Source organism: Eurosta solidaginis, chromosome 1 (genome assembly GCF_040869045.1).
Source record: "Eurosta solidaginis isolate ZX-2024a chromosome 1, ASM4086904v1, whole genome shotgun sequence".
NCBI classification, from domain to species: domain Eukaryota; kingdom Metazoa; phylum Arthropoda; class Insecta; order Diptera; family Tephritidae; genus Eurosta; species Eurosta solidaginis.
This window is the reverse complement of record NC_090319.1, coordinates 272,159,885-272,178,542: the sequence shown is the minus strand read 5'-3', so window position 1 is coordinate 272,178,542 and position 18,658 is coordinate 272,159,885. Positions and strand designations below refer to the sequence as shown.

Genomic DNA, 18,658 nt, shown 5'->3' with positions numbered 1-18,658 from the left:
ATTAAGGTGACTTAAATCTAGCTACTTAGAGAATCGTTGGGTAGCAACGATAAAGCTCCGAATGATACCGATCTCAACTTTGGATAAATCCTCGGGAGATCTAAGTGAGTGGCGACCGAAGTACTTTCACCTAGTTCTGGCAAAAGCTGGGCAATCAAGCATAAAGTGATTTGGTGATTCCACCTCATCATCCTCCATACAGCTGCAGCAGGATGGATTTTCCAGTATATTGAGGCGTACCGCATGGATACCCATGGGACAGTTCCCTGTCAAAACCCCAATGACCATTGATAGGTGAGCCTTAGTGAACCCAATTATTTCAGCAGACCTCCTGCCATCCACTTTCGGCCAGAAAGATCTTGCTACCCTGCAAGACGTAGTGTCCGCCCAACGAGTTGAATCGAAGCCCAGCTATGGAGGAGCAATCCACAGGCGGGATCCCGAAATCCCTACAGCCAACTTCATCCGGTTCAATTGTACCGATGCGGGCTAAGAGATCCGCTTGACAGTTACCCGGGATATCACTATGACCCGGGACCCAGATAATCTTAATTGTAAAATAATTCGATGCAATCGCAAGCGAGGTTAGGCACTCCCAGAACACCTTCCATCGCACTGTAGTTGAGCTCAAGGCCTTGATAGACGCTTGGCTATCAGAGTAGATGTTAAATTCCCTAACCGTAGTAGCACTGGGTAGCATTCCATCCACCGCATCCTTAATCGCAGCAACTTCCGCTTGGAATACACTGCAGTGATCAGCCAACTTAAACTTGCGGCTTACATTTAGCTCTTCACAAAAGACCCCCCCACCAACCTTTCCATCCAGCTACAATCCATCCGTGAACAAGTTAACCGGTCCCATGCCCCAGATAATTCCTCTACCCCACTCCTCTCTCGGTGGAAGGACTGGGGTGAATGTTGTATAGGGAGGAGTTATCGGCAGACAATAGTCCGTTCTGTCCGGTATAAAGTCGAAACTGGTAAGAAGGCTAGAGTGCCCGCGGTAAGAAAGCCCATATCCCATATCTCATAGCACGAAGCCTGACCAACGACCTTGCCGCGGCCGCCTTTCCCGCAATATCTACTGGGTATATGTTCAGCATGACGTTCAGTGCAAAGGCAGTAGGTGTTGTTCTGAGAGCGCCACTGATACCGATCAGCGCCGTCCGTTGCACTAATACTAACATTTTGGAGGTGCCCCCGTGTCCAGTGCTTTCCACCAGACCAGCACCCCATATAGCAGAATCGGGTTGACCACCATCTAATAAAGCCAGTGTACTATTCCTGGCGAGAGTCCCCATCTCTTTATCATAGCCCCTCTTCAGCAGTACTAGGCAATGGCGGCCTTCCCGGCCCGATCTTCCACATTGGGTCTCCAGGACAGTTTCTTGTCAAAAAAATCCCCAAATATTTAACTCTATCAGAAAGTACCAACGGTACCCCTCCAATCGAGGGAGTTCTGAAATCGGGCATCTTATATCTCCTTGTGAAAATGACCAATTCCGTTTTTCCCCGGTTGACCGCCAATCCACATGATTCAGCCCACCCAGCCACAGTATCTAGGTAGCCCTGAAGAACATCGCGCAGGGTGCCCAGAAATTTGCCTGTGACTAGGATATCGAGGTCATCTGCATAGGCAACCACCCGACAACCATTGGCTTCCAGCTCCACAAGAAGCTCGTTGACTACCACAACCCAGAGGAGAGGAGATAGGACACCCCCCTGAGGCGTGCCCCTGCACACCTTCCTCTTAGTTATGGCTCCTCCCCACTCCGCTACGACAATTCTGCCGCATAGAAGTTTGCTAATAAATTCAACCAGAGCCGCCTCGACTCTTAAACCCACCAGAGCTCTTTCGATTGCACCCGGTAAGACATTGTTAAAAGCACCCTCGATGTCTAGAAAGGCACCCAGAGCATACTCTTTGTGTTCTAGGGACCCCTCTATTTGCTTTACAATCGAATGGAGAGCCGTTTCCGTCGATCTGCCCTTGCAGTACGCATGCTGTGAAGCCGGCAGTAACCCCCGAGGTATCCTTTCCCGTAGGTACACGTCAATCAACCGCTCAAACGTCTTAAGAAGAAACGACGAGAGACCTTGTTACGGTCTGCTGTTATGGTCTACGGGTACGGTCCACTTGGGAGCGTTTTCGTGCGAACACACCTAGTGACTGGTGATGGGGCGAAAGTTGCGATACAAAAGTATCGAAAACAAGAAAAATACAGATCTGAGATCACTAGCAAAAATTGCAATGAGTTTCCGGCCGCAAGTAAAACGAAGACGTGGAAAAATTTAGAAAAAGAAAAGCAAAAAGATAGCACGTTTTTCCAGCCGGGAAAAAGCAAGAGTTGGCTTTTCTTTTGCGCAGTTAATCGGAAAATTTTATAAACTAAAGAGGCAAAGTCGTCAAGCACAGCTCCTGCTTTATTAACACTATTGCTTACATCAACTGCACATCCCCGACTATATTCAACTCATCGCAAAACACCCTCGCCGTGCTGTGCACATATTCAAGAGAGTATTGTGAAGAACCACAAGACCGCAACGAGGATTTGCAGGCCAATTCCTTCACCCAACTACCAAAATAACAAACGGGAAAATGCCCAGAAACTAGGAAAGATTCGATAGCGCAAAGTACCGACCAGTTCATTCCGACAAACCTCGTTTTTACTCGTCTATTTTGGGTGGTAATAAACCTTGGAACGGTTGTGTTGTGTGGACACAAGCTCAACGTAAAGAATATCCAGTTGAAGTAGTAGGTCGGCGTTTCACAGTCACACTTAGTGAGGAAAATTCTAGTGATTCCGATTCGGATTCAGACGGCACTAAACAAATTGTTGATGAGAAACCCTTGGTATCCGAAGATAAATTCCTTTTTCTACGTTTACGACGTACACCACCACCTTTGGATAAGCGTCCAACACCACCTCCACCTCCAGGGCCAGCAGTACACTGCACCGTAATACAACGAACGCCAAAGTTAGCACCAAGTCATCCAGATCGCAAAGGTCAACACGAAGTTTTATTGCCTCCAGGTTCACTTGATCACCTCGGACCAGAGCGCAGCAACCACCAACAGTACCAACACAGCGCGCCCAAGACCGCGCGCCATAACCAACAACAGCGACAACTTCACCAGCAACAACAACATCACCAGTAACCACGCCGGCAAAGGCCATGTAAGTACCAGCAAGGTATAACTTTAGATATAATTACCCTACAAAAACTTCTGGTCACGAAACTTACCCACGCCCATGCAAATGTGACTAGGAATATAACCTATGACTGTACAATAGCTAGTAAAATGACGTGGAATGACGAGAGCATTTTTGCAGGGTAGTTAAAGAAACTTCTAAGCAGTACCTAGAGAGTTTTATACAGCCCGGTTAAACCATTTAACAAGGGTCGATTTTTTTTCGTCAAATTGTATTATTGAATACTCGAAATTGTTAGCTATACAACAAGGAGCATACATTTCCTTTTTTTTTTTGTTTTAATTATATTTTTTCTTGCTTTAAAATGATTGAAGTCAGCTCTATAAATTTTATTCATAATAAGCCGTCTTCATCACGTGAAACGTTTTAGCGATCCATTTTTGGAGCTCAACCATAAATTGTTAGAAAAAAAAAAATTTGCGACCGCAGCCATTGGTCGATTATGCACGAATTGGCTAAAAAATTTAAACTTTTTTTCTTATATCATACAAATACAATATATATATATATATACATGTATACATATGAATCAATATTGCTAGCAATATCGTTCGAACAACCAGAAGAAAATAATATACGTGCATATAATACGTAGTACTATCACAATTTGATCTTTATTGCTTTTATAACAAATTTTCTTAGCACATATTACACATTATTCTCATCGTACTATGCGCATTATACCAAATTGATATTTAGTTACACTCAAAAGTAAGTTCTACTACGACCACATAATAATTTTGTAAGAGAGCCCCAAATATCGAAATTTGTATCCAAACTTTATAGTCTTAAAATATGTTTTGTGAATGTGAATGAAAAAGAAAAAAATTCAACCAAATTCTTACTTTGTAGGTAGTATATTTACAATACATAAGTACATTTAATTACATATTTTTCTCACACATAGCGTTTATAACGATTATCAAAAAAAAAAAGGGGAGACATAAATAATTGTATAATTTAAAATATTACGAGCAAAAGTAAGAGAAAAGAAAAGAACCCCCAACAGAACAAGCTTAGTCAGACTTAAGTATTCGTATTAGATTTCGTTTCGATTTCGGCCCAATAAAGTGTGATCTGTTGGATCATTTTTTTTTTCTCTCACTTATGCACTACACACACTTACCTACATTTTCATAGTGTAATTAGCTATTCGTAGTTCAACAATGCTGTAGCCCTGGTTAAGAAACCTGCACTATCGCATTTTTTTTGTTGCATACATACGTTAATATGAATTGTGAATAAATTGTGTAATTTATAATGGGAATGCTGACGTCGCCCATTATTTAGAAGGCATAGGGTAAACCAGGTAAGGGACCTCCGGAATTTTAGGTGCGACGGTGGCCATGGATTTTGAGGTTGGGATAATGCACCGGGCGTCGCAACACCACCCGCGGCGCCCCTATATATATTCGGCCCTTTTCTTTTTTCATTTTAATTTTCAGCTTTTTTTGCAATTTTATTTTTCAGCAGTTTTTTTTTTGAGTTTTGACTTTAGAGTTAGTAACCGGTCATGTCCGGTTCGGTAAATTTTGTTGCGTTAGATTTTTTTGTGAATTTTGAATTTTAAATTTTTGAATATGTCAACGGTCTGTCCGTGGCATCCGGTTCGACCGGATGTCGTGTTAATTTGTATTGATAAGCGTTTTGAGTCGGCCTCTGCGCTTCTGTCAGTTTATTTTAAATTTGACAGCTGAGTTTTTTTAAGGCATGATAGGAACTTTTTTCTGTTTATGGCGCAGGAACAGTAAGGTTGGCAACGACCCGCCCCAGCCGACAATGACTAGCCACTGTGCACCACCACATCATTCCGACCGCCTTCCTTACTGCTTCCACCGAAAATGCGATTCCATAACAACTGATTGACCTAAAATCCTTAGGTGATACATGAGAGCTTCTGACGGCCTTCGGAATGAAAATAACCCTAACCGTGTGCCAAGACTTCGGGATATAGTTAAGCCTGAGGTAGTTAGTATCAATGATGATGGCCAACCAGCGGCAGGAAATCCCCAAAGACTTTTGAAGTTGCGCAGGAATTATTCCATCCGGGCCCGGAGACTTATAGGGCTTGAAGGACCCTATAGCCCATGCAGGCGAAGATCCCTGTGCAACTGGGACATCGGGAAAATGATTGTCCAGTAAAAGCCTTAGGGACTCCTCGCTACTCATAGACCAGTCCCCACCATCATCTCTCAGATACCCCAGAGGATCGGGATTCCTAGAGAGTATTTTTCTAAGCCTCGCGGATTCATTGCAGCCTTCTACGTTTTCGCAGAAGCTTCGCCATGCATCTCGCTTGGCTATCCTTATTTCATATTTACAAATCCTCAAACTCACCTTATAGAGCTCCCAGTCCGAGGGTAATTTACTCCTCCTGGCTCTGTTGAAGAGCCGCCGACTGGACGCTCTTAGGTCGTCAAGAGAATCCGACCACCAGGGCGACTTGCCCCTGTAAGTTTTCAATGGGCAGGACAGCTGAAAGTCGCTTTTGCTTGCCGAGGTGAAGTTTTCCACCAGAACGTCTATCTCAGATTCGGACAGGTCCGAACTAACGGTAGACATCGGAGGCAGTAACTCTCCCAGCTTCCTACAATACAAGTCCCAGTTAGTACTTTTAGGGTTCCTAAAAGATATTTTACCGGGACGTTCTTCGTTCACCGAGAACTGAATATATCGGTGATCAGAGAAGGAGTGCTCGTTGAGAACCCTCCAGCCAGATATCCGACCTTCCTGTTCTCTACTAACCAGGGTGAGGTCCAGGACCTCCTCCCTTACCACAGTAATAAACGTCGGGTCATTCCCCCTATTACATATACAAAGTCCCTCATCTACAATAAAAGTAAATAAAGACTCACCTCTAGTGTTGGTATCCGAGCTTCCCCAAATGCTATGATGGGCATTAGCATCGGCACCGATGATCACGCCAACACCTCTCCGCCTTGCTTCAGCGGTGATTTCGCCCAGTATCGCAGGTGGTGGTCCCGCTACGTCCCCGTGGGGCATGTGCGCTGAGACCACCCACATTTCATTACTTCCTCCCTCGAGGCAGACCGTGGTTACGTCAGCATTGCTGAAATTAGAGAGAATAAAAGCTTTAATCTCTTTTTTAACAAGCACACAGGATCTAGGCCTACTTGCCTCCCCATGCACCAAGGTGTTGAAATTTCCAGTCCTTAATCCAGAAATCTTACTGCCGTTATTACTCAGCCACGGCTCATGTACAAGGACTATATCCACTCCGCCTTATTCAAGGCAGAGCAACAAATTTGCGGAAGCCGCCTTAGAGTGCTGAAGATTGATTTGATGGATTTCCATCAAAAGCGCTCTTCTTCCGCACCCCATCCTTGGCGGATTTTATTTTAGTTGCTTTCAAAAAAATATGAAATCACAAATAATGAGTCAACTTTTGTTCAAACTCACTAAATTTATTTTTTATAACAATTAGTGGCATATTAGCCCGAAAATGTTTTTGCATTTGCAGATTTAATCCTTATTTTAGATAAAGTACGTCTTATACTGAACAAAAAAAAAATAAATTTGCTACAAAAATATAACACTAAATTTTTTATATTGTCTTTTATGCCAATTTATTTTATTTTTTATTTTATTTTATTATATATTCTTTCATTTCAACTTAGTTTATTATTATTTAAATGCAACTTGAGTGAATCGAAAATTGAAAAAAATACAAATTGGTCGAATTTCGACCACAGGCGATACTAGTAATCATTATTACTTTTATTATGCTTTTCTCTGTTTCAAATGCGCCCTAATTTTGGTCTCTCTTTGCGGCTGCGCTGTTTTCATTGCCTAAACCTATGCAATTGAATTGTGTAAGTAACTGCATTATAAAGATGATACGAACATTGTAATAAGTGTTTTTTTTATATTTGGGAAAGTAACTTTTGGTTAATACATTTATGGTAGTATGCATCAGCATAAACCTTAAAATTGTATGCAAAAAGTTTCAAGGGTTGCCAAGTGTGCTTCATTGCTGCTTTCAAGTAGATGTCATTTGCAGAATAATGAAGACAACCTTGATATAATACAGATTTTTTAGGTTTTAGTCTTTTTCATTTCTTTTGATGTTGTACTATGTAGCAAGAAAATGATACAAGGTATCATTCAAGTATTTCTACTCTCATTGCTTGAAAACTTCTAAAAAATATTTTTTGTGTCGTTTTAAATTTGACTTTAATGGTCTATGGTGCCTCTTGAGATCAAAACAGTAGTAGCAACCAGCGGTATGTTGACGGCAATAGCTGGGCGTCAGTAGGACAGCCGACAATAGCAACGGCAATCAAAAGCGGTAGTAAGGCAGCGAAGCGCGTAACAGTAGCGGAGATGAAGGAACGGGAGGTTGATGATTTGCCATGGCACACTTCGGCGGATTCTTCAGAGTTAATCTATGGTAGCTGCTCGCTTAGCGTACTTCGTCATAATTAAGTTAAGAAATTAACTACTTCTCCACATGCGGTGTACTCTGCTGACCGTTTTACTGCGGTATAATTGTATGCACAGGTGATATTGCAGAGGAAGACGTGTTATTGGAACGCCATGTTAAACGTTACTAAGAAGTGCGATGACGCGATAGATGGCGCAGTTTATAGAAACTCATTTATTGGAGATTGCGCAAAGTGCACTTATTTCAATCGTCCCTGGGTATTCAATCCACTGTTGTCTGAGCTGGTTTGCTGCACAGTTACTTAAGTATCCCTAGTATGTACCTTTGTGAGTCCACAGAAGGGATCTGAATCATAGAAAGCTGCTTTAGCACCCTGCTTGGCTAGGTAGGCTACCCGTACATTTTCTTCGTGTTTGTGATACCCAGAAACCCATCATAACAATGCCTTGTTTTTGGTTTACAGATAATATAGGACTCCAAAGCCAGAAATAGCAACAAAGTGAAGCTAAGTTGGACATGGTCCTCACCGGAGTTCGAGTTTAGGATCCAGTGTGGCACACCAACTGACCCAGGTTTCACAGTTTTCGAACCAGGGGTTGCCCAGCGCATCATTTCGACGCTGCAACCGTGTGTGATGCAACACTACGAAGCCACGCTGATAAGCAAACCCGACCAAGGAAAGATATTCAAAGTAACGAGCAAGACACCAACATCAAATCACTTTTTTGATCGGGAAAATTCACCAGCTTCTGCGACTGGCGTTTTATTCACGGGGCGCGTCTTAGTGTCCGGCCATTGAATGCCGCAAAGAGATGGCTTAAAGACGCGGATAAGCGCTGTCGCAAATACGGAAGGGACATGGAGACCCTGCCCCATGTGCTTAACAACTACAATCCCTACTCCGCGGCACGACAGCGGTGGCTCGGCGATGTACCGGGAACGTGACAGTAAACAGAATATTAAGGGGCTCCCATGGTACTGCCGGCACCCTAAGACCGGACATCGTCATACGTGACGAAGTCAGCCGGCGCATCACCCTGATCGAGAATAGAGAAGATTCTTTCAAGGAAGCTAGGCAGCAGAAACTGGAGAAATACCAACCTCTGGCTGACCAGCTGACATCAGTTAGCTACGAGGTCAGCGTGGATGCGTTTTTAGTGGGAGCCCTGGACGGATGGGGCCCTGTAAAAGAACGGGTCATAAATCTTCCTCAACATCTCGCGTTATTATGCGAGCCTGATGAGGAAGCTTATGATAAGCGATACAATCCGCTGGTCCCGTGACATATATGTGGAGCACGTAAGCGGCACCAGGCAATACCGTGCCGCATCCACGTGAAGACCACACTATTAAGCTGCAGCCAATCAGTGTTTTGTTGTAAGATTGTTACTTGTTACTACCTGTTACATGTGGTGTTTAGTTTCGTACAACGTCCTTGTGATTGAAAAATATTTTCTGTCAGCATCTTTTAACCTTTACTAGCTGTAAGGAAGTTTAAAATAAAAAAAAAATGATCTGCTCTCTGACATTGTATAAGCCTCTCCGCAGACATTCTCTACCGCTAATATCTGTTGCAGGGATTCTTGCCTGAAAAAATTTAAGTAGGTAGCATCCATCCATCCATCCGCCTTCGAAGATTTTGGGTTCCATTTTACGATCTTCCGTGGGTACGTGATGGATGCTTCTATTTCAAAGGGCAATGAGGCGTTCTTTCCAATATCTAGACACTCTCTGGACAAGACTTACCAGGTCGCTATTTGATGCATAAATAGGAGTCAGGGCTCAAGTCTTCCGTCTTTCGAAATGTGTACGTCCGTTGTTTTGAGTTTGCAATAAGTTATTTTATATTAACCTGCGTGTTTTTTATGATAGCTGGTATCTAATTCCTTGCTATATGCTATAGTGATCTAGAGACATGAATCCATTCATTTAATCCCTTTGATTATTAATATCTCCTATATTTCGCATATTATTTGACAGCCAGCTACGTTTCGCAAAACTTTCTCTGGTACTTATGCACACTTTTAGGCGCATGTTTTAGCATATAAACCAGAAACGGCTTATGCATGACTTGGAGTCAGACTTATTAAAACCGCATTTAATGTTCGGTAAAAATTTAAGAAATATTAATTCACGTTCCAAGCATAAGTAGGTTTAAAATTCAGTGCTACATATAAAAACTTACTCAGAAAGTACTTCTGAGTTTTGAGCCGAATAACAGATTGAATACTTTCTCTATAAATTGTACTCGAGTCAATTGAGTATTGAGTACAAATAAACGCCTGATAAACTATGAGCAACACTCAATGCCTACTAAAAAATAATGAGTGTAGGAAAGAGAACTACCTTCCCATACAAACAATATCAAGTGCTTGCTGAGTTATCGAAACTTCATAAATAGACCAGCGCATTGAGTGTCTTGCTTTTACTACTTTGCAATTACACTAAGGTTATTAGTATGCCTATTCACTCACACATTTACGAGAGCAGCATAAGCACACAAAAGAATATGAGAATGGGAGAAACCAGCTGAGTGTATACGTAAGCACAGCTGCTCAAAACAGATTGTATTGTTTTTGTTATGGAACTTTTATTTTGTTTTCTTCGCTCGCAACTGAGTCATATGTTTTAGAATTTTTCAAAATGATTTGTTGTTGTTTGCGTTATTGAAACGAATTCTCTAACGGTATGAGATTTGTATGGCGAACGGTGTTGCCATGCGATGGTATGACGACACACGTGCAAATGTAACCTACACTCACAAATGTGCTCGCGCCGATGCTGACGCCAACGCTCTGTAGCCCTGTAGCCTAAAAGTATGCCCATAAATTAAAACTTGCTTTCAGATAGTTTTTGTTTTGAATTGTCTTTTTTTCTTGCATTTTATTTGCGACGAATACTGAAACGCGCACGAACGAGAAAAAAGAATAGCAGCACGAAAGCTATGGCGACGCAACGGCGGTACTTTTCGTTGCTGATAAATAAATATGGATTGGTGGGATGGTATGCGGTGGTTTGGATGTTGACCTAGCACAGTGCACGCAATTGTTGTTATCATCGTTGTTAGCGGTGTTGTTGCCTTCGCCTGCGTTAATGCCACATCCTATCAGGAGCTACATAACAGCGCTGACTACCCCGACATAGAGACGCTTATCGGACGCCGACATAACGACGACCACTATACTACGATAAACATACGAACAAACCAATTCGTTAGCGCTCGTTCAATCACATGCATGATGGGTAACATTTTACAGTTTTGTATAGAAGAAGAGTGCAGCACACACAGAGCCGCATATGTATATCCAGTATATGGACTCAGAAGCACAGTGTTTGTAAGACAGAAAAGTGTATCGCATGGCGCATAGCGCATAACGTAAATCGTCGTATATCGTATTGAGAAATCGTCATAAGACGCAGCTACAAATGCGAGAGCTACAAATTCAAGCCAATAAAACAAGAAACTAATTGTGAAAGCGTAAAGTAATCGCAAATTGAATTTTACAGAAATAAAAGTAAAAAGTAAAAATAAAAAAAATCAAGCTAAGAAGGCATAGTGGTTGCATCCGAAACAATAAAATAAAATAAATTGAGTTTATTGGTATTAAAGCGAAGGCAGGATAGCAGCAGTAAAACGCATCTAACGCCGTCTTGTTTTTAACAATTCCATTTCTAAATATGGTGATTTCCTTTAGCCTATTGAAGTTAAGTGGTTGCTGTAAGCAAATACTAAAGCGTTGAAATCGTTAACGCATTGAAAATTAACTTTTTTTCATTCGGTTCGTGCATCGTACAGCTGGAGGTGCAGTGAGCTACCAGACGTAGAGAAAACGCAGTGAAAAAAAAAAATCTAAGATTTTTTTCCATATATTTTCGTCTATTTTTTCCGGTTAGTTTGAAACTTTCAACTGAAAACTGAATTTATATCTTTGATACGTATAAAATAACGCTAGACCACGAATTTATATACAAAATCTTGCGTCTAATATTATGCACCAAAATTTTTCATAACTTTTGCCAGTGGGGAGCTTAAAGCTGGCTCTCGTTTGAGACTACGCTATTGAACGCGGTTGAATCCCTTCTGTAAAGTATTAAAACCGCCACTGAACAAACTTACAAAAAGAGCACGATTTTAGGCGCAGAATTTTGTATTAAATCTACAGTTTACGTATCGCTATAAATTAGTAATTATTATTTTGTACAAATGAATTTCATTATTCTATGCCTACATTTGCGTAGCTGTAAGAAAATCTAGTTAACCTTGCTGTCATGTGTGCTATCAATATGGCAGTGCGATAAGATTTTACACTTTTATTCTAAATTTAAGACCTTTTATTCAAATTTGAATATTTTGTACTTACTATACTATGGATTTGTATGCAGCATCGTGCGCCTTAAGTTATGCACCATAATATTTGTAAGTATAGCCAATGGCTTACATATTCCGAAACATGTCAGTTGGAGTTTTGCACTTAGATTACAGCCTTAACTAAAATGCGTCAGTTAGTCACGAAATCTAAATAGCTTAATTTTCAAAGAATTTGCATAGAAAAAATGCTTAAGTTATTCAGATGTTCTAGCTTTGAGTTAAAAGAAAATCTTCAAAAAGTGCATGCTTTTAGGCGCATAATTTTGCAAATAAACCCGCCGTCTACCTATCTCTCTATACTTATGTGCAATAAATATTTTGTGACAATTGAATTTCATTATTCTATGCCTACATTGGCTTAGCGGCAGCTATTTAGACTTGAAAGTGTACTTTTGAAAATTTCGCCCACTGTTTGTTAGAAAATCTAGTTAACCACAAAGGCGCCTGAATGTATGCTATCAATAAACTGGTGTTCTAAGATTTCTCAAACTTTAAATTGAAATTTGAATCTTAGTTTTTACAAAGTCGAGTACATTTATGAATTTTTGCATAAAAATATTTACTTATCTTTTATAAATAGAACCCCCCGCAGGACATGAATCTATTTCTTTTTTTTTGAGCTGACGTGCTGCATAACACATTTTAAACTATATCTGAAATTTTGTGTACCAAATATGGCCAACCATATTTGCTTAGTATTTGAGCTTTTGTGGACTCCTCGAGAGCACTCAGTTTGTTTTTACCCGGGCACGAACGTCTTCCGCTTGAAAGTCACAGAAAAATGTTTTGTATATATTCTATGACTAAGAAAATTTTAATAAATTTAGTAAGAAAGAAGAATGTGTATTCTGATTGATCATGTTGCATTACACCATTTTTTTTTTTATAATTGATATAAAAGAAAAATTACGAAATTTACACATTTGCACGAAGCTCGCTTCTTCACCAATGTCACTGATGAAGTTCTGTTCAAACGAGCCTTAAAGTATTCCACACAATATGGGATTAAAAACATCTAGGATTTATGTACCAAATTCTATAAAAAAGAATATCTACAAAAAGCCATACTTAGAGACAAATTAAGTACAAAGCATGTATCGGGGCATTAAAATGGTTGTGTAAATGGCGTTATCTATCATAACATCAGTAAGAATGCATGTGATTGCGTGAACAGTGAACTTCACAACGTTGTCCTAGTAACCATTGCTGTGTGCAATTTTCTAGATTTTTCTCCAATATAAGTAATGGAAGAAGGAATAGTTAAATCCTGCCAAGTAAGCTAGTGTCGTAAGGAGATTTTGATCCGGTTCAATCGTTGGAAGATCACAGTTATCAGTATTCTTCATCCCATATCAATAGTTTTTCTTTTACTGAAAAGAGTTATTGAGAGGTGACAAAACATAGATAACTGCATTGGAAGTGATATTAAAAAAAGTAAAATCTAAAAGCAGTACACATTTGGAAAATAAATTGATAAATCATCGCAGTTGTAGCAAAATATATTTAAAGTAGATTAAGTGTTATAAGTTTTGATATTATCAAAACCTTCCCCCTCTAATTAGTTTTTCATAAATAACAAAGAACTACAAAATAAAAAAAAAAAAAATCCAACCCAAAAATTAGCCGATATCTTCCAAAGGCCTTCGATTCATTAACTCTGATTTGTATTCGCAGTATAGTTTGCAAAACACACCTCATTGTAGATTTCAAATTTGTGAAAAATTATTGTATAGAAAAATTATCGCAAGTCTAATACCAATTTCACACAGAGAGTTGATGAAATATTTAGTAAAGATTTAAAGCTCTAATTGAAGTCAGTTTTGCATACAAAATGCAAATTCTTAATTACCTCTTCATTGCTTTATTGAATGACTAATGGAGTTAGAAATCTAGTCGGTTTTGCTTGGTGTTATGGGTTTTATTGTCAATGTAACAAGGGACAATCAAAAATAAATTTTTTTTTCAATAATTTTAGAAAATTTGATTTTGAAAAAAATTCAGAATTTAATTTTTACAGCATTTGCAGCAAAAGCTATAACGGGTTTTTAAAAATGGGAACACATTTAATTGGGTGCAACTTTTTGCGCATTTTTTTTTTTTCATTGGTTTTAAAGTTGAGGTGGGAACAGTTGCAATCTATTTTAAAGAAACGAGTGGCCCTGTGTGAAAAGAAAAGGCTAGTTATTTCATTAAACAAACTTTTGATTTCATTATGTATTATCATTTATATTAAGTATGCAATGGCTATAACTTATCTATAACTTCGGTTGCCAGTAGCTGTAAGGCTAACATGCATTGAAATAACAAATTATCCTAGACGAGACCAATAACAATTTGATTTACAAAACAACATCTAACTATTTTCGTTGAAAATTAAGTTTTAATCTTTTCCATTTTGGATATTGTTTGTTTTTTTCCATTCAAAATTTTTTCGCAAATTTGAAGTCTACATTTAAGCACGTTAGTCACTTAACAACTGCATGAAAGCAGGCTTAGTAAACCATGCATGATCGACATAAAATTATATTTAACTAATAAAACAAAACATTTTAGATTAAAGAAACTACCCTTTAAAAATACGCCTAGTCTAAAATGAATCCAGAATGAGTCGCAAAGGAGTATGCGGCAATAGCCAGTACTGATCTCTTTATATGGATTGGAGTGGTCCCTTTTGTTTGAGCATGTCCTATGGAGAGACCAATTGTACCTGTTTATGCCTGAACGGGTAGTGTCGGACTGGTCCTTTTTATACTCCTATGGGTACTGACCTTTTTGGAATGTTCGACACTTCCTCTTTGTACCCCTTTGGGTGCTGTTCGATACAAATTATTTTTACCCCTGTGGGTACAGTCGGACAGATCTTTTCTATACTGTTCGACACTTCCTCTTTGCACTCCTATGGGAAGTGTCCGACAGGCTAATACGAGTAGTATCGGACATATTCTCTTCGTGTCCCTATAGTCAGAGTCACACAAGTCTATTTTGTTTGCCTATGAGTACTGTCGGACAAGTCCTCTTTCTATTCGTATGGAAATTCTTACGGATTTTATAATTTTTTAAACTCTAATACCATATTATTATTTTTTTCGTATTGTTGCTGTTTGATTTTTATTGTTTTTTTTTTTTTTTTAATTGGCTACATAAATTTCAAACCAACTGATGCCAAATATACCCAAAAGGGACTAGAGGGCATAAACTATACCCCAATGTGAGCAAAAGAGATCAATCGAAGACCAAAACCAATATAAGAAAGTCTGCCTGAAAGTGTGCTACACATATTGCTCTTGTTCGCAGCGATCATGGATACAAATATAAAAAGGTAGCTTTACTTCTTTTCTTCTCCGCCACTGTCCTCGATTATACATAGACTGTGGTTTGTCACTTCCTTTTTAAACAACCCTACCATATGCTTAAAAAATAAACGTCCCAAAACAATATTTTTGTTTGCAGTTATACTTATATTTTTTTTTTTTTTTGGTGTTTTTGGTCTATTTTTTGACGCTCAACAAGTTGCTCCGGTATTGAAACCAAATCCAAGATCATTCAAGAGCTGTCCCTGCCGGAGCATACGTCATAGTTTCTTTTCCACTATAAGATCTTAAACCGCATTGGTGTAAGGGCTTAGGCAAACTCCACAGCGCCATAGTATGTAGCTGAGAGGCTTGCACATTTGCATTGCGAACTTTGAACTTCACTCACTGGGCTACCATGTAAAATAGCGTTGGCCTTTCCGCAGCAGGGGAGCTGCTGGCACGAAGTGATTGATAAAATAAAGGAAGGAAATAGAGAGGCTCCGATTTTCAAAGAGCAAATGCTGCGATTCACGCTGACCCGTTCTTCATGGTGGCGCTAATAGATCGCAGGTATTCCCATGCCAAGCCGCTACCACTTCTCAATTCAGCATATACAATGAAGTTACGTTGAAAAGAAATATTACCATCTTGGAATAGTTAAAGGAGGTTTTTCTAAAGGCAACACCTGAATCCTATGTGTGGCTATGTCGGAAGACGCACCAAGCCGGTTGAAGTATCAGAACAGCACTATGCCCACCCTGGATTAAAAGGGTCGGAGTATATGATGTAGACAAAGCAGGTGGAAAAGCACATCAACAGCTAGATTTATAAAATAACTATTGAGAATAGTTCAGTGTGATTCTAATACATAAGCCATGGCTCTGATATAAAAGAAAGGTTTCTGGAAAATTTATATTGCTCCAGTCTTTCAAACAAAGACTCTCCATTCAATTGGTATATTTTGATACACTTCTTGAAAATGGATTTTACTATTAAAGAGATCAGAGTTTAAGAAAGACTTCTCTGCTTTAAGGAGGATAAGCATATTGCTTTCTTATTTTGTTTTGTTGGTTTTCCGACAGGGTGGATAAATGATGTATATTGGAACGATTTTTCGTCATCCCTTGTTAAATTTGGTTTCGAGACAAACCTGTTTCGGCGTTGTGTCCATTTTCGTTATTCGATACTGCTTTCCTTTTTGATGTGGTATTTAGTTGAATTTAATCAGTCGGCATTTTTACAGATATGTTGTTAACATTATTCTACTAATACAAAAAATTTAACAAAACTATCCAATAAAAAACTAAAAACTCCCAAAACATTATTGTGCCTCTATTTCTGACAACTAACACAGTTTATGTCAAATACGTGAAAGTGAACTACCTGCACATATGAATTATATACTATATTTTTGCATATATATACATATGCACTTAAACTTTATATTGACTATTAAGTAGATAGCTTTATCTACACTTATGAAATTACTGCGCATAAAATAAGTACTAAAAGTGTGTGTCTCCGCTTTAAATTTTAGTATGCGTTTTACACATGACCGTAAAGGTTTGTGTCTCCACTATTTTTCCTAATACTATCTGTACTTGTCGATGAGCGTTTTTAGTCGCAAACGTAGATGTATATACACGTAAAAATAATACGGCTAATATATCACAAGTAAATCTCCGGAAAACTTTAAAATCGTATATGAGGGAAATTATTGCTTTTTAAAATGGTATGTATTTTTATGAAAATTTGAGAAAATTTACACAAAACTGAAAATAAACAAGTAAGGAAAGCTAAGTTCGGGTGTAACCGAACATTACATACTCAGCTGAAAGAATTTGGAGACAAAATAAGGGAAAATCACCATGTAGGAAAATGAACCTAGGGTAACCCTGGAATATGTTTGTATGACATCGGTATCAAATGAAAAGTGTTAATGATTATTTAAAACGCCTTAGTTCTATAGGTGGACGCCTTTTCGAGATATCGCAATAAGGGTGGACCAAGGGTGACTTTAGAATATGTTTGTACGATATGGGTATCAAATTAAAAGTATTAATGAGGGGTTTAAAATGGAGTGGCCCTTAGTTGTATATGTGAAGGCGTTTTCGAGATATCGACAAAAATGTGGACCAGGGAGACCCAGAACATCATCTGTTGGGTACCGCTAATTTATTTATATATGTAATATCACGAACAGTATTCCTGCCATGATTCCAAGGGCTTTTGATTTCGCCCTGCAGAACTTTTTCATTTTCTTCTACTTAATATGGATGGTGTCACACCCATTTTACAAAGTTTTTTCCAAAGTTATATTTTGCGTCAAGAAACCAATCCAATCACCATATTTCATCCCTTTTTTCGTATTTGGTATAGAATTATGGCATTTTACGAAATTGCCGATATCGAAAGCGTGGGCGTGGTCATAGTAGGATTTCGCCAATTTTTAATACCAAGATAAAGTGAGTTCAGATAAGTACGTGAACTAAGTTTAGTAGAGATATATCGATTTTTGTTCAAGTTATCGTGTTAACGGCCAAGAGGAAGGACAGACGGTCGAATGTGTATAAAAACGGGACGTGGCTTCAACCGATTTCGCCAATTTTAACAGAAAACAATTATCGGGATAGACGCTATGCCCTTAGCAAATTTCACAAGGATTGGTAAATTTTTGTTCGACTTATGGCATTAAAAGTACTCTAGACAAAGTAAATGAAAAAGGGCGGAGCCACGCCCATTTTGACAATTTCTTTTATTTGTGTATTTTGTTGCACCATATCATTACTGGAGTTGAATTTTGGCATAATTTACTTATATACTGTAAAGATATTAAATTTTTTGTTAAAATTTGACTTTTAAATTTGTGGTTGTGTTCGATATCCGATTTTGCTAATTTTTATTTGGCACACATATAGTAATATGTGTAACGTTCCTGCCAAATTTCATCCTGATGTCTTCAACGACTGCCAAATTACAGCTTGCAAAACTTTTAAATTTCTTTCTTTTAAAGTGGGCGGTGCCACGCCCGTTGTCCAAAATTTTACTAATTTTCTATTCTGCGTCATAATAAGCCCAACCCTCCTACCAAGTTTCATCGCTTTATCCGTCTTTGGTAATGAATTATCGCACTTTTTCAGTTTTTCGAAATTTTTAATATCGAAAAAGCTGGCGTGGTTATAGTCCGATTTCGTTCATTTTAAATAGCGATCTGAGATGAGTGCCCAGGAACTTACATACCAAATTTTATGAAGATACCTCCAAATTTACTCAAGTTATCGTGTTTACGGGCGGCCGGACGGACGGACGAACGGACATGGCTAAATGAATTTCTTTTTCGCCCAGATCATTTTGATATATAGAAGTCTACATCTAT

The 18,658-nt window shown here is 39.0% G+C and overlaps 1 protein-coding gene across 7 annotated transcripts in view; it reads left to right on the top strand.

Moving 5' to 3' along the window:
• The window catches only part of cpx (complexin), an 818,351-nt gene that overhangs the window by 32,664 nt on the left and 767,029 nt on the right, over window positions 1–18,658 (top strand). For 3 of the 7 annotated variants that reach the window (XM_067760774.1, XM_067760771.1, XM_067760770.1), the window contains exon 1: window positions 10,947–11,509. The exons of 2 other annotated variants lie outside the window; for them this stretch is intronic. The gene's annotated coding sequence lies outside the window, so the exon portion shown is untranslated. Of the gene's footprint in view, window positions 1–10,944; window positions 11,510–18,658 lie in introns of those variants that run through there. 2 more of the 7 variants (XM_067760776.1, XM_067760775.1) reach the window with 1 other exon arrangement.